A 14,643-nucleotide genomic window follows, 5' to 3' on the forward strand; every position below is an offset into this window, starting at 1 on the left:
TGGGGATGTTGTTCAATGTGCATACATCACCCAGAAGTGATGTAGGCATGCCGGTGATGTTGGGGGCTATGCTCGGTTTTTGGGGGAAACTCTATGGCAAAATCACCCCCAAACAATAGAGTTTTGCCCAAAAACCAGAGCAGCGCCCCCCACATCACCGACGCAACTATGACACTTCCGGGTGATGTCAGCTGTTTGGGGGGTTGGGGGAATTCTCTCCTGCCGGCCAGCTGGCCACCAGTGGGCAGGAGCCCACGTAAGCAGGGGATGGTAACCCTAAGCTCAGTTGGTGGGGTCCCAGCAGGAGGAGGGGAGGAGTCAAGTGCAAAATCCAACTTATACAGGATCTTTTGTTTGTTTGTTTTCTTTTAAGAAAAATCCTCGGCAACTATGGATGGAGAAACAACCATACCCCTTGATAAGGTTGCCAGATCTGGATTGGGAAATATCTGGAGATTATGGGGGTGAAGCCTAAGGAGGGGGGGTCGAGGAGAGGAGAGACTTCAGTGGGATATAATGCCACTTTCCAAAGTAGCCATTTTCTCTAGGGGATCTGATCTCTGTCACATGGAGATCAATTGTAACAGCAGGAGGTATCCAGTCACTCCCTGGAGGTTGTAGCAACCCGAGCTGCAGTGTTAGAAGAGTCAAATAACAAATATATACACTGCAAAAACCTTTTTTGTAAATTAATGTGTTCTATTTGTTAACTACCATCTTATAAAGTGCATTGTGTGCTATTATAATATCCTAAAACAGGTATATATATTCATTACATGCAATAAACAATGATAATCAGTTCATTCAGTATAATTAACAAATAGAACACATTAATTTACAAAAAAGGTTTTTGCAGTGTATATATTTGTTATTTGACTCCCTGGAAGTTAGCAAACCTACCCCTTTATTTCTGGAGGGGGGGGGAATATTATGACCAAGGAAACTCTACTTCGGATTCACATTCAGTTGAGCCCTCTTCAGGCTAAAGTGGTGCTTCTATCTCATGAACTGGGAGTGTGAGCTATGTATAATCATCTAATTACACACAATACTCATTTTTCCAGCTATAGAGAGCCAGTTTGGTGTAGTGGTTAAGTGTGTGGACTCTAATCTGGGAGAACCGGGTTTGATTCCCCACTCCTCCACTTGCACCTGCTGGATGACCTTGGGCAAACCATAATTCTGTAAGAGCTGTTCTTGAAAAAGAGCAGTTTCTGTCAAGAGCTCTCTCAGCCCCACCTACCTCACAGGGTGTCTGTTGTGGGGAGGGGAAGGGAAAGGAGTTTGTAAGTCGCTCTAAGACTATGAGTGAAAGGCGGGGTATTAATCCAATTTCTTCTTCTCTTCTTCTATATTATGTGCTACCCTGAAACCTATATTTTTTTAATTTATTTTTTAAATCCCCGGAGGGATATTTTTATTTTTGCAATACACTACTAACTACAAAGAAAATATGGAGGAAAGGGACTACATCTAGGGACAAAGAAAAGGTAACCACACTATACTAAAACCCCAAGAGGAGAAGATCTTATCCCTGTTAGTGAAGGTGTTAGTAATATAAGTGTTAATAAAACAATATACTTGTAGAGTTCTTGTTTGTCTCAGCTTCAGTGTTAACATGTTAATTTGTTAGTTGTTATGAGTGAGCTTTCTAATCATCTTCTTATTCTTTGTTGCAAAAGGCAATTTTCAGAGTCCTTCTGCCTTTACTTCGGTTTTCTGTCTCTAAAGTCATATACTACTCTGGCTGCCTCTGCACCGGTTTCCACAGCAGAGTCCTCCTCCGTTCCAAAGGTGGCAGAGTCACTTGATTTCCTTTCTTCCTCTTTAGAATCTTCCTCCGTTCCCAGCTGGCGTCGCAAAAATTCCTTGGCTTTAAAGGTGGAATCAATCTTTTCTCTTTTATCATTGATCTTGAAGATGGCACCCTCCGTGAAACCCAGATTTTTGAGGGTACATATTTGTGCATATTGAAGTTGCACACATGTTACTCTTTTTTTACACAAAACAGTGATTGCACATACTGAAAAGACTGTATGTAGTGTGTTCTGCCTGAATATAAGATAGAAGTGCCAGAAATTTCTGAGTTCCCAGAGTGCAGAATAACAGAATAAAAAGGCCTAAAGACCAGGTATGTTTGCAGCTAAGCATGGTCCATCCCAGCAAATTAATTTTCTATCATTGGTTAATTTCTTAATAAGCATTCATAGAATCTATGATATAACTGAAAACCACATGTTAAATATGACTAAATGATTATTAATATTCTCTTTAACCAATGCCTTTCATAATCCCATAAGTAACTTTGACTCATAACAAAACACATTTACAGAAAACGTTACTGTTATTTTAGAAAGTCATGGTAACAGGCTATATGCTGTAATATATTAAAAAGGTGAGATTATTGCCTGCTATATTAATATGTTCTCAAGAAAAGATACTAAAATTCTGGAACTGGAGAGGATGGAGGGATGTACTATATTACTGTTCATATAAACAAAAGGTTCTCCTAATAATCCTATAATATGGTTGCCACTGCCAGTCCCATGGTGAGTGCTGGGAATCCTCCACTCCCAGCTCCTGTTTCCCACTACTATTCTGAGCAGTAGTGGGAAACCCTGATCTGGTGGAAAGGTGGCCTAAAAACGTTTAAATAAAAAAATAATTTTTTTAAATGGGCATTAGGCCTATGGCATGATTTCACTTCCAAGTAAAATCTGGAATTGACATCATGCATCTCTAAGAATTTATGGAAACTCTATGGTAAAACCCAAAGAGTTTCCCTTGATTCCTAGAGAGGACAGATGTCACTTCTGAGTTTTCCCTGGACATGTCATCAATCCTCTTTCAGAATTACCTCAAATTCTGGCAATTCCTAGAAAGGCATGTCATTACTTCAGGGGAAAACTTGGAAATGATGTTACACCATCACCAATGACTGCCCCCTCATGTCCCCTCCCCCCAGTCTTCTGCTGGTTGCCAGGCTGGGCAACCCTATATAAATAACCATTATCTGGAAATCTGTTACAAATTTCAGGGACAAAATTATATATGCAGGAAACTCACACCATATTTCCATGTGATCTATCACTGAACATTGTGGGACTGAAAACTTAACAGTGGATTCTGGAAAGGCTTTTTCTCTTAATCACTTGCTGATCAGATCTTGCTTTAATGAAAAGTGGGTGTGGGAGAACAAGCCTAGTTACTGTCACCAGGCAACTGTAATTCTGATGCTTCTGCTTCTCTTACACTTACAAAATGGCTACTGAGCATGCTGAGGTGAAGCAGAAACCTCGAAATGAAAGAAAGGCAGTAAAAATGAAAGGGCTTTCCAGTGGTGGGCTAGTTGATACCTTCTAATAATAGTAGCAGCAACAGCCCCGTAGCTAGGGGATTCTTTGGGAGGGGGCCTCGGGGGGCCCACCAGCTAATTAAATGGAAGTACAGTGCAGGTGGTAAGTTGGAGCATGTTGGGGGCAGCCCAGGAGGGAGGGGGCCCAGAAGAAACACTAGGGGGCTGGGCCCCTTGGGCCCCATGTTAGCTACGGGCCAGAGCAGCAACAATACAAAATGGTTCAATTGCCCTAGGGAAAAGCGGATAGTTTTAAACTGGCTGCAAAGTTTTACAGAAGTCTTAGCTCCACCTTGATGATGGCAAGGTGTTTTTAAGCAAAGTGGAGGTATATGTACAGATTTAAGTACAGTGGAGGTATATCATAGTTTCATTTTCACTCATAAAAGGTGACAGCATTGAAGACGTCTCACCATGAGTTCTTTGTCACAAACGGATGAGAGAGTCTAAATGGCTATAATTTCAAGGCTGAGTGAAAAGGGAAACAGCTAGTCTGCCCAGTGTGTGCCAGGGGATTTTACTATAGTACCTGTTTTACTGCCTTAACTCCAGGAATGTTTTTCAAAGAAATCAAGTTACATAATTTTCCTATGGACTGCCTAGGTATAATCAATACTATATACATAAATGCTTAAAATTATTTAGAGTCCTGGTTCCATCAGGATTTTTAATCTGAAATAGGAAATAATTTCTAGTCTGTCACTAATAATGGTGGTGGAAAGGGCCATCAAGTTGCAGTTTTCAAGAAAGAGATATTCAGAGGTGGTTTGCCTTTGTCTGTGTCTGTATAGCAACCCTGGACTTTCTTTCTGTGTTTGTATAGCAACCCTGGACTTTCCCATCCACATACTAATCAGGGCTGACCCTGTGGAATTTCAGACACAGACGATATAATCTGGAAGAGGAACAGTTCCCAAACGGTTTCTGGTCTGTCATTTCAGACAGAACTGTTTTAGAACCAGTTCCCTGCCAGAATATATTTGTAATTTCACACACAAACACTTCTGTCCCGTTTAGGAAACGGGGCTGAAACGTTTTACCTGTCAACCACTTCCAAGTAGTCTTCAGTTTCCTCTCCCAGTTCTGATGCTCTTTTTCCCACCGTTTTTTGCCCACATGGGCGATCTTTGGCTTTTTTTAAACATTTGCTTTATAGCACCATAGCACTATAACGGTATAATGCTATAATGCAACAGCATTATATCAACCCCATTGGAATGCCTGGACCGCTCTGTTATAGCACTATAGCACTATAAAGGTAATGGTAAAGGTTCCCTTGCTCGAAAGCCAGTCGAATCCGACTCTAGGGATGCGGTGCTCATCTCCGTTTCAAAGCCGAAGAGCCAGTGCTGTCCGAAGACGTTTCCGTGGTCATGTGGCCGGCATGAGTAAACACCAAGGTGCACGGAACGCTGTTACCTTCCCACCAAAGTGGTACCTATTTATCTACTTGCAATTTCTGGCTTTCGAACTGCTAGGTTGGCAGGAAGCGCTATAAAGCGAACATTAAAAAAAAAGCCGGAGATCACCCGCGCAGGGGAAAAATGGCGGGGGGAAAGCGGGAATAAGCGGTGCAGTCTGAAATGGCAAACCGCTTCAGATCCAGCTCTTTACCGGAAGGGGAAAGCCATGTGTGAAATGGCAGCCCTATATGGCTTCAAAACGGGTTAAAAAGGGTAATGTGAAATTCCTCCCTGTTTTGCTTCTGAGATCTGATCAGATCATAAGAACATAAGAACATAAGAGACGCCAATGTTGGATCAGGCCAAAGGCCCATCCAGTCCAACACTCTGTGTCACACAGAGGCCAGAAATACCAGTGCCATCAGGAGGTCCAGCAGTGGGGCCAGGACATTAGAAGCCCACCCACTGTTGACCCCCCCCAAGCACCAAGAAGACAGAGCATCACTTGCCCCAGAGCCCCTAGCTATACCTTGTGGCTAATAGCCACTGATGGACCTCTGCTCCATATGCTTATCTAATTCCCTTTTGAAGCCGTCCATGCTTGTAGCACCCACCACTTCCTGTGGCAGTGAATTCCATGTGTTAATCACTCTTTGGGTGAAGAAGTACTTCCTTTTATCCGTTCTAACCCGACCGCTCTGCAGTTTCATGGAGTGCCCACGAGTTCTGGGCCATCCAAGTCAAAGCAACTACAGCAGACTTGCAGAACTGAAGGGGGGGGTGTCTGTACCCCTTTATCCTTGTACTCTCCCCTCCTCCACCTATAATTTAGTGCTCCATAGAGCCATCTGTGTGGCAACTGCTGTAGCCTCACTGCTTCACCAGGTAGGTCTTTCCAGGCTTCATAAAACTAGTTATGTCATTAACTAGTTATGTCATAAAACTAGTTATGTCACTAGTCTTTGAATTGGAAGTACTTGACTGGCCAGAGAGTCTGTGGACAGTTTTTAACTCCATTGGGGTATCTCGGGGGTAACTGGAACTAGTGGGCCCAAAGGATGGCCACCATAACACCCACATCCCCTTATAATTTTTCATCTCTCATGTGGCTCTTAAGAGGACACTTTACCCCACAGCTCACAGATTTCTCTGCAGAAGAATTGAGCTTGTTGTTCTTCAGTTGCACAGTCGAGTCCGACTCTTTGCGACCCCATGGACCAGATCACGCCAGGCCTTCCTGTCTTCCGCTGTCCTCTGAAGTTTGCTCAATTTCATGTTTGTTGCATCTATGACAATGTCTAACTATCTCATCCATTGCCGTCCCCATCTTCTTGGACCTTCAATCTTTCCCAGCATCAGGGTCTTCTCCAGTGAGGGCTCCCTTCTCATTTGGTGGCCAAAGTATTTGAGCTTCAGTTTCATTATCTGGCCTTCCAGGGAACAGTCAGGGTTGATTTCTTTTAGGGTGGCCTGATTTGATCTTCTTGCAGTCCAAGGGACTCTCCCGCACCATAGTTCAAAAGAATCTATTCTTCGGCGCTCGGCCTTCCTTATAGTCCAACTCTTGCAGCCATACATGACTACTGGGAATACCATTGTTTTGACCATGCGGACTTTTGTTGGCAGGGTGATACTTTGTATCATGCTGTTTAGGTTCACCATCACTTTCCTCCCAAGGAGCAGGCGTCTTTTAATTTCATGGCTGCTGTCACAGTCTGCGGTGATCTGGGATCCCAGGAACGTGAAGTCTGTCACTACTTCCATGACTTCCCCTTCTATTTGCCAAGGAGTGATTGGGCCGGATGCCATGATCTTAGTTTTTTTGATGTTGAGCTTCAAGCCCACTTTTACGCTCTCCTCTTTTACCCTGAGCAAGAGGCTCTTTAGGTCCTCTTCACTTTCTGCCATTAGAGTGGTATCGTCTGCATATCTGAGGTTGTTGATCTTTTCCCCAGCAATCTTAATTCCCGCTTGTGATTCATCCAGGCCAGCATTTCGCATGATGTACTCTGCATATATATTAAATAAGCAAGGTGACAATATACATCCTTGTCGTACTCCTTTTCCTATGCTAAACCAATCAGTTGTTCCATATCCGGTTCTAACTGTCGCTTCTTGGCCCTTATACAGGTTTCTCAAGAGACATGTGAGGTGGTCTGGTACTCCCATCTCTTTAAGGACCTGCCATAGTTTGTTGTGATCCACACAGTCAAAAGCTTTAGCATAGTCAATGAAGCAGAAGTAGATATTTTTCTGGTACTCTCTTGCTTTCTCCATAATCCAGCAAATGTTGGCAATTTGATCTCTAGTTCCTCTACCTCTTCGAAACCCAGCTTGTACTTCTGGTAGTTCTCTATCCACGTACTGTTGAAGCCTAGCTTGTAGGATCTTGAGCATGACCTTGCTAGCGTGTGATATGAGTGCAATTGTGCGATAGTTTGAACATTCCTTGGCATTGCCCTTCTTTGGGATTGGAATGTATACTGACCTTTTCCAATCCTGTGGCCACTGTTGCGTTATCCAAATTTGCTGGCAAATGGAGTGCAGAACTTTAACAGCATCATCTTCTAAGACTTTGAATAGCTCAACTGGAATACCATCACCTCCACTAGCTTTGTTGTTAGCAATGCTTTCTAAGGCCCATTTAACTTCACATTCCAGGATGTCTGGCTCGAGGTCAGTGATTATACCGTCGTGGTTGTCAAGGACATCGAGGTCTTTCTTGTATAGTTCTTCTGTGTATTCTTGCCATCTTTTCCTAATCTCTTCTGCTTCTGTTAGGTCCCTGCTGTTTTTATCCTTTATCATGGCCAGCTTTGCATGGAACGCTCCCTTGATTTCTCCAATTTTCTTGAAGAGATCTCTAGTCCTTCCCATTCTATTGTTTTCCTCTATTACTTTGCATTGTTCATTCAGGAAGGCCTCCTTATCTCTCCTTGCTGTTCTCTGGAAATCTGCATTCAGTTGGGTAAATCTTTCCTTTCCTTTTCGCCTTTGCCTTTTGCTTTCCTTCTTTCCTCTGCTATTTATAAAGCCTAGTGGTTTTCCCAATTTTCTTCAGTTTAAGACTGAATTTTGCAATGAGTAGCTCATGATCTGAGCCACAGTCAGATAGAGCTTCTCCATCTTTGACTGCAAATTATATAGTCAATCTGATTTCGGTGTTGCCCATCTGGTGATGTCCTTGTGTAGAGTCGCCTCTTAGGTTGTTGGGAAAAGGTGTTCGCTATGACCAGTGTGTTCTCTTGACAAAACTCTGTTAACCTTTGCCCTGCTTCATTTTGCTTTCCAAGGCCAAACTTGTCTGTTATTCCGGTTACCTTTTGACTTCCTACTTTAGCATTCCAGTCCTCTATGATGATGAGGACGTCCTTTTTTGGTGTTAGTTCTAGCAGGTGTTGTAGGTCTTCATAGAACCGGTCCACTTCAGCCTCTTCTGCATCAGTGGTTGGGGCATAGACTTGGATTACTGTGATGTTGAATGGTTTGCCTTGGAATCGGACCGAAATCATTCTGTCATTTTTGAGATTGTATCCCAGTAGATTGCATCCTTGTAGATCAATCTTAATTTAATTCTTGGCCTTAAAATAATAGGGAAATAAGGCATGAAAGGGACAGTGGAATCTTTTTCTCAAGCATCAAATGGAGTTAGTTTTTTGAGCAGGGAATGCAAAGGTTGAATATAACTTTACCTTTTAAAAGCATCATAAGAAAGTAAATAACATCTAGAGAAAGGAAATTGTAAAACAGTATAAAACTCACTAGAGGACAGTAGCATTATTACTTGAAAAGGTCAGAACAACAGGCAAATAGCCAGTATCCTGCTGGTATTCAGCCAATAAAATTGCTAGATCAGTTGGAATTCAAGGGAAGTATTATTGATTTGAAGGGTAATGCTGTATGCAATACTGAATGGTCTCATCAATAATATGGGGAAAGGAAATTTATCTCACTTTTAGGACAGATAATTCACATTCAAAAATGTAACCCTGAAAATGCCTACCGTATTTACTTGAAAGGCAGGTGACTTTTTAAAGCCTTTTATTTTATTTTTTTGCTTTTTAAAATGCGGGGGCATCTTTCTTTCGCATATCCAGATTTTGTGAGTGTGAGACGTGATTCACTGAGCATGCAGGGAGAGAGAGAGGGTTTTTCTGGTTCAGAATAATACTCCACATCAGCTTTTGCTTCTTCCCCCATGCTTCGGACTGGAGTTGCCTAGTAGTTCAGCTTTCCCCAGCCTGGGGGAAGTTGTGCTAAGCTGCTGGGTTTTACAGCAGTTTAGCACAATGCTAGCTATAGCTGTTATGAGACTGTGAACATTTTAGAAAGGGAAGGATAAAGCAAGTAGACAATTTTAAACATCCATGCTGGATTGAAGATTAACACCTTCTGCAGAAAAAGCATAACTGACTAGTAAGGATGTGCATATGGATACATGTAGTCTGACTATATACCCTGAAGATACATTTCAGAGGTCAGAGGTGACAGGAGAGATGGCCCAACAGCAATGGAATGGTCCCTCAAACCCCGGGGTGAAGTCACCATGTGAGGAGAGGAAAGTGCCCTGGTGTTTTGCGTGCAACCAACTAGGTCATATCCGAAAGCAGTGCCCTCACGACAGAGCCAGCATGTACCACCTGATGCTGGAAACCAACCAAGCTGTTCCTCCTGTATTCAATCCGGAGTATATTTTCCAGTGCCACCAGAAGAAGGTCTGGGTAGATGGCCAAGAAATAGCAGCCTGGCAAGATACTGATTCCCTCATAACTACAGTGCATCACTCACTAATCAATCCCAAGTACTTCCTCCCAGGAGAAGGGAGGCAGGTAAGGCGTCTGAACGAAGTAGAAGGGATTGTGCTTCTTGTGGCCCAGCTACCGATCAGCTGCAAAGGCTGGAGTGGATCGTGGAAAGTAGCTGTGCATGATTATACCCCAGTAGCCATGTTTGTGGGGGAAGATTTAGCAGAGCACATGACCATGGAACCCAGTGTCTATGAACCTGAACTGGAAGAAAAGGAGGCCAAGCCAGAGGAAGATGTCTACCTGCAGTTCTTAAAGGACTTTGAATATGTTCCAGAGAAATCCAGCTGGCAAACCGATGTCTACAAAGGGGTGTTAACCCATCGGCAGTCTGTGAAGCAGCAGCAAGGTGAGCACACCCCAGCAACTTCTTCAGACCCTGTTGTAGAGCTGACGGTGGTAGAGTCTTCTCCAGTGATTCCGTCTGCGTTTCAGAAGGCTCAAGAGGAAGATGCCAGCCTGGAAGAAGTCTGTATCAATTTTGATTCCATGTTCCAATCTGATTTGGGTGATGTGCCATTCAACTATGCGACTCAAATCAGTGAACAACAGCATCAGCAACCACCCCTAGAACACAGCACTACTGATAAAACTGAATATATGGCAGTTCTAAAGCCCTTTGAAAGTAGTCCCACTGTTGGAACTGAAAAGCCAAGAGTTGTGAAGCAGCCTGAAGAGGAAGTGACCATCAGAGTGGAGAAAAAGAGAGCTCGTTGTTCCTCAAGACCAATGTTCCCTCTAAGCTATGGAGTCCTGTGAGCAAAAATTCTACTTTGTGAGTGACTGGCATTAAAGCTGTGAGCAGGTGATTTGGCTACTGCATCAATTAGTTTGCTCTGGAGCCACCCTTCCTGAGCTAAGATGAAAATGTGTGAGCCGGAGGCTAAAAAACTGTGAGCTGGCTCACACTAACTCAGCTTAGAGGGAACACTGCTCAAGACTGAGTTTACAGTGCCAGTACAAATTTCCATTAGTGGTAACCACAAAAGTCAACCTGACACCAGCAGGAAAAGGAAATTTGATGAAGAATCTCTGGAGCGCTTTAGTATCATGTCAGATCCAGTGGATCCTACTACTGTGACAAAAACATTCGAACCAGAAACAGGCCGTGACCTTTCTATGTTGAGAAACACCATTTATTCTGAAGTAGCTACACTGATGTCTCAAAATGAATCTCGTCCTCAGTTTCTACTTGAGCTTCTTCAGGACCTTCAGATGCTAAATTCATACTATTTGAGACAGAGAGCACTGTAGGCGTTACAGGATGCAGTAGCGAGGCATACATCTGAAGGCAGCACAGAAGCAGAATGCCCAAAACCTCTGAACTCAATGGCATGGTTAGGATCCAATTCAGAACTTACTCCCAGCAAAAGCCTTGCCACTATGGATGATGAGACATTTGCAAAGAACTTTGACCCAGTAGGGACTGCAATGAATTAACCTTACATTGTATTCTCATTAATGTTGATCCTGTACAGGATTAGCCCACTCAGGCTAGTCCAGGGATGAGAGGGAATCCTGTACTTTTCAGTACATTAAACAACAAACCACGAGATGGTCTATACCCTCTCTGGTTTCCAGACAATTTGCCACCAGAACCTCTTTTCACTAGTCCCTGCTTTTCCTAAGGGAAGAGATTCCAAACCCTTAGTTGGCATCTGGGACAGAACACATTAGCAACTCAATCCAGAGATGCACGCTTTTTACCCTCCAATGGTAGCGTATGTGGTCAGGGTTAGGCACAAGACTTAGACTTGGAATCCAAGTTACAACATCAGAGACCATTAGAAATAAGAAGGATCTTTATTCAGTACAGAGCACAGCAACCAGACTAGGAGATACAAAATAACAAAGGCTAGGGCAATTTGTCTTAACTACACATTAATGAGATTCATAGTTACCAAATTCAGGAACATCCAACAGTCCAAGTATATACCAAGGGTTTTTTAAGAGAAATCCCATCTTTGCACAAGCATGTGGTCCAAGCCAAGTCACAAAGCAGGTCTTTGTTTTCCAAGAGACAGCATTTCAGGTGCAATAAAACAGACAATGACAGGGGAGAGAGCAAGAGCCAGAGAGCTCACTCCCATAGTGATCAATCAATTATAGCCCAATCCAATCATGATTAGCCGTGGCCATCAGCCAATCACGAGTGGACAGGGGTGTGTCCAATTGTTGGTTGTTATAGCTGCGTGTGGGGATAGGCTATAAGTTTGGGACCCCGCCTGCAGTCATCTGACCCAAACTCCAGCTACTTCACTGTGTATGTGATTGATCGCAAGTGGGCCAATGTGGAGCCATGAGATCTAGCTTCTAACATGGAAGTGTGAAAGAATGTGGGTTTATGGCATGGCTATTAAGGCCATGTGGCCTCACCATTTGGCTTGCAACAGGAAATAAGACACAGCATGTTATCATAATGTAATCACAGGAGAAGGCATGTGGATATAGAAAGCAGAAAGCAATTTTTCTATACAGATCCTAACATTGTTTACTGTTTATTATTGTTTGTTTATGTATAAGTGGCTGAACCAGCACAGATCACGGTTATGCAGCCCTCATCAATGGGGTTCCTGATGGCTGAACCCCATTATTTGGTCTGGTGGGGTGGGGGGGGGTGTCATGATCTGTGTAGGCCTCTGGAGATCTGTGCATGACTGGGAGAAAAGCCTGAGGCCTAGAGCCCAGGAGAGGCCTGTGTGGTAGTAGAAAGCAAGCTGCCTACAACTCCCACAATGCCTAGAACCAGCTGCAACCAATGCGGATACTGGAAGTCTCTGAGGAGATGTGTTCATATACATGGTGGTAAGTTTAACTGACATTCTTTTCTCTGTGGTCTTGCCTCACACAGGAGTGAACTGAGGAGACTGGTCTGGGAAAAAGTTCCCTCACTGGGAGAGTGACTACAGGACAAGCCTGGTTTATAGAGGGCTGTAGGCCTGAAGTTAAACAGTTAAAGTGAAGTAGTTAGTTGTGTTAGGTTTGATTCTTTTTCCTTTAAGCACCGTTATACCATTAAAGCACCGTGCCTTATTCGCCTTGCCCCAGTATTGTTTTAATAAACCATTGTTTTATTCTCTGCCTGGTCATCATGCCTGTGTTCTCTCGGCTGTAAAAGGGGCAATTTGGTTGGGCTTGAGAGGATACCCTGGGCCTTCTCAAGAGACCATAAGCCCAGGGTGGTGGCGGCGGAAGGTGGTGACCCGCTGGGGTCATGAAAAGGTTATTTAAAGGACAGGCACTAGCAGCTCCGCTGCAATTTTGGTGCAATTTGCTAAAAAACAAAATAGCCCCTCCTGCCCTCCAGAAAGATTCCCGATAAGGAATAATGGAGCCAAATAATATCAGAATCCCCCCTCAAAAAAAACAACAACCTGGCTCTGAATACCAGACTGGTATTTGGAATCCAGACAACTGGGAACACCAATATTTTTCAGCTCCCTGATATCCAATCTGATATCCCGCCCACCCAGCGGTTCGAAAGCAAGTAAATATTGCGAGTAGATTAATGGGTACCTGCCCTTAGGTGGCAGGGGGCACCCTCCCCCATATGGGGGTGTGCAGCAGGAGCATCAAAGCGGCGGCGGCAGCAGCGGCATCGGCGAAAAATGGCGGCAACGGTGGAATGGCGAGGCATCGGATCGACGGAGCGAGGAAGCGGAGTGACAGAGGCAGAGACAGAGGCGGAGCCATAGGAGGACGTGGTGACGTGCGCAGGCGCAGCAGAGCCGGATCGGACGTTAGCTGGGCTGTAAGTCGACACATACCACGCTCTAGAGGAGCCCGCCTAGAAAGAAAGCTGCCGGACCAAAAAGACCCCACCAGACACCGGAGACGCCAGGAACATCGGAACACTGACGCCCGAAAAAAGACTGCCTGGGAACAAGCCGAGAACAGCGAGCCCTGCCACCTGGGTGCCGATAGGTAGCCCTGACCCCTGTAAACATGTCGCCTTAGTTAGGGATAATTCGGAACTGTGTAAACCGCTCAGAGACCCTTCGGGGTTTGGAGCGGTATAGAAATCTAAAGTATAAATAAATAAATAAATAAAAATAAAAATACAGATCTTCTTCAAGCCACACACCCTTACTTTCTAGCCAATGCAAAGCACTGTGACTCTGCATTCCTAAGGGTAATTTGCCCTTCTAAGCCCATTGATTTCAATGGATTTAGATGTGTGTAATTCTTTTAAGGACTGCAATGCCAGTTGATAAATTTATCTGAACCTTCACTTAGAACTGTTACAATGCAAAGAAGCTCAAAAAATGAAAGTAATTAATTTTTTTCCTGAAGTCTATATTGTTTATTCTATACTGATTACTCTGCAGTAAAAAGTGTTGTTTATACTGCTACTTTTTAAAGGAGGGCCCAGTTAAATTCAGCCAACTGCTTTTAAGTAGAATTCTTTTTTAAGGGTCCTCTTCCTTTGTAATAAATATGGTAATTAAAATTAAACCCTGAGGTATTCAAGACTTGCTTCCTAAAAAGAATGCTTCAAACTGCAGTTGTAATGTAACTTTACTGACAGTGTAAGTTTCCCCGTTGGAGTTCGTAATAGAAATACATGGAACACCATCTCTGCTTCCAGGAATTCCTTGTAAGATGTGTATCTGCCCTATGCAGAAAATTTAGCCACCTGAGTAAAATCTGCTGCCCTGGGCCAGTAAAGACAAGGAGGATGGCTCCTAGCTGTTCTTATGCAACAGCGTCAAGATTCCAACTCAGATCCTTTGATGCTTGTGCCTAGAAGGATCTGTACTGACACAGAGTTGCTGCAAGGCTCCTCCCAAGATACATAGAATCCTGGGCAATTGCAGATAGTAGGGGGGAGACCCCTCCATAGTGCAGAATATATTTATTTTGTAGTCTCTGATTTTAAGGAACAGCATGGTGGTGAGTGAAATATGCATGAATGACAGTATCTGGGCCTATGTACTTATGAGGTATGCATGTCAAAGAAGGCACCATTCAAAAAACAATCTGCTAAAAAACATGTTTTGACCTGAGTTGATAACATTGTGGTAGACACCACCTCTTCCTTGAGCTAGGCGCTTGCTGATAGACAAGGCTGCTTACCTAA

At 43.7% G+C, this 14,643-nt stretch overlaps 1 protein-coding gene across 1 annotated transcript in view; it reads right to left on the reverse strand.

Moving 5' to 3' along the window:
* The window catches only part of NAV3 (neuron navigator 3), a 289,038-nt gene that overhangs the window by 118,007 nt on the left and 156,388 nt on the right, over positions 1-14,643 (reverse strand).

The sequence above is a fragment of the Gekko japonicus genome, unplaced genomic scaffold (genome assembly GCF_001447785.1).
Source record: "Gekko japonicus isolate JY-2015 unplaced genomic scaffold, Gekko_japonicus_V1.1 scaffold118, whole genome shotgun sequence".
In the NCBI taxonomy this organism is placed as follows: Eukaryota; Metazoa; Chordata; class Lepidosauria; order Squamata; family Gekkonidae; genus Gekko; species Gekko japonicus.